This window comes from Pinus tabuliformis, chromosome Q, assembly GCF_031772625.1.
Source record: "Pinus tabuliformis cultivar Carrire ecotype Pingquan chromosome Q, CPIR1, whole genome shotgun sequence".
Lineage (NCBI taxonomy): Eukaryota > Viridiplantae > Streptophyta > Pinopsida > Pinales > Pinaceae > Pinus > Pinus tabuliformis.
Window position 1 is genome coordinate 1054798505 of NC_142296.1, and position 2626 is coordinate 1054801130.

The 2626-nt window shown below is 41.0% G+C and overlaps 1 pseudogene; it reads left to right on the forward strand.

Annotated features, from left to right (window-relative positions):
• Positions 1-662: 662 nt before the first annotated feature.
• On the forward strand, positions 663-2055 carry LOC149223126 (EP1-like glycoprotein 2 pseudogene; annotated as a pseudogene).
• The last annotated feature ends 571 nt before the right edge of the window (positions 2056-2626 follow it).

Consider the following 2626-nt stretch of genomic DNA (forward strand, 5'->3'; position numbering starts at 1 on the left):
AAAGACCCCTCACCAAAGTCCCGTACAATTGAACTTTGAACTTGGATATGGGATGTTTCATTTTCAATGATGTTAATTTACATTCATTACCAAAGTCCAAGCATCACATTGTACTTCGATATGGGGAAAAGTTTTTTTTTAAAAAGTATATAGACAAACGTCGAAATGCAGGAAAAATAAGGTTATTTGATTTTATATAGTGTGAAAAAACATCATTACCCATGCCAATGACCTTTCCAAAAACACAATGTCCCTACTAAAGGATAAAGAAATGCATCTGTACACAAAGTCACAGCTTGCCTACCTCAGCCTATCCATCTTCTCCAACCCCACTTTTACGACCAAATGTTTTAGTTGCAGGGGTGAAATACATAAATTAATTGACTGTATCTTTTCATACACAGAGGGCAGTCACAGGGAGTTTTATTCAGATTCTCAGAGTTTAATATAAACAAAAGCGATTGTGGATAGACATGCTTTGCTGGTTACCATATCATGTTCAATTCAATGATAAAATCCACAACTTGACATAAAGTGCTTGTCAAATCCCCTCGTTTTGCACATGGTGAATATTATAATGATTTTCATTCCCCTGATTTCTGACTTTTTAATTCAATGGACAAACTTTCAGAACGAGAACAAGAAAACAGATAATTCTCCACTGTATTTAAAAGTTCAGACACAGAATTCTCTGTTGTATTGAAAAAAAATCAGCCAACGATGGATTCAACTTTGTTTCTTCTTGTTTTCGGGTTGTTGTTTCAGCGAGCAATGGGCACTCATGTGAGTGGAACCTTCTCTTTCGTGAACTCAGGAGAGCTGGGAGATTATGTTGTCGAATACGATGCCAACTACAGAGTGGCTCCACTGGCAACTTCGAATGGCATCTTCCAGCTGGTTTTCTTCAACACCACGCCCAATGCCTACGCCCTCGCCATTCGGATGGGCTACCATGGAAATGCAGAAACCATGAGGTTCGTGTGGACTGCCAACAGGAACGATCTCGTCCGAGAGAATGCCACTCTCAAATTCGGCACCGACGGAAACCTCCTCCTCTCGGATGTAGATGGGCGCGTGGTTTGGTCCACAAACACTTCCAACAAGGGCGTCGTGGGAATCGAACTCCGGACCAACGGCAACCTGGTGCTCTATGACCAAAAAAACAGAACGGTGTGGCAGAGTTTCGATCACCCGACCGATAGTCTCTTAGTGGGGCAGTCACTGAACATTGGGGGCGTGAAGAAACTGGTGAGCCGCGTGTCGGACAAGGACGGATCGGAGGGCCCTTACAGTCTTGTAATGGAAGCCGGAGGATGCGCTCTGTATGCCAGCTTTCCGGACCCTCTGCCTTACTGGACTCTCAGCTTCTATGACGCGAGCTTAAAGGACATCTATGCCATCACGCACACCTGCAAGAAGCCGGTGAGTAGCATAACGTTCCTGAGCGATCCAGAAGCCGAGAATGGGTTTCGTCAGGAGATGGAGATGAGGTTGGCCAACTTCACTGCGGCACCAGAGTTCAGGGCACCGGAACTCTGCAACCTCATTTCTGAAGAAACCACCACGGCTCTCTATGGTTTCAACATCCACACAGGGATTTGGGTTTGTGAGAAGGGTCAATGCGTGGCCTGCCCTCAAATCGATGGCTTGAAAGGCTGGTCTACAAGCTGCTCGCTTCCTTCCCTTCCAAACTGCAAATATACTTCTTCCAATTCTTCTGTCGATTTCTATAAGCTGGTGGGAGCCGAGCATTTCTCCAGCAAATATGTGAATGCAAGCCGAACTGGAAAAACAAATTTGGAAGAGTGCAGGAGGAGGTGTTTGAACGATTGTACCTGCGCGGCATTCTTCTACTGGGAAGAGTCATCTGCGTGCTTTCACACTCAGACTGTGGGTACTCTCAACCAGCTTGGGAATAGCACGCACCTGGCATTCATCAAGACTGTCAAGACGGTTTAACTGTTCAATCACAACCTTCATTTACTGTCGTCACATGCCATCAGAGGACTATTTTTCTTGTCCTTGGTTTTTAATAAGATATAATAAGACACAAAAAGTGGCTGATCATGTGCCCTGTAGAAGTTGTATTGCAAAAAGATGCAATTGTTCTGTTTTGGGTTAAAGCATGGATTGCAGTTTTGAATGGGTAAATTTTAAGATGGGTAGATTATTAAATGTTATTATTTTATTTAAAAAAAAACCTTTGACTTATTCAGGTTTGAATTTGGAATTTCATGGAACATAGCACTTTAGTATTTAGTATTAAGGCAATGGCCAATTGAATTTTCATAAGTAATAAATAAATTAAAATTCTATATATGTGTATGAGAAAAAACATTTATTAATGAATATACATATGGTTATTTGAAAAGAGGGCTAATCTATATTTTTCTCATAGAGATACACATGTTTTAAAGCTACTTCCATTTTTTAAAACATTATTTTAAAACTACATATTTTGGCATCCATATTTGTTATCTTTCATTCTATTTTACATCAAAAACTTACAAAAACACTTTCTTTCTCACATCTAGCCTCAGATTATAGAATTAAATAAAAAGTAAAACTCCATGGAGTCATATTCCTCCCCATCATGAAATTCACTAATCTCCGGAGATCTAGGAGG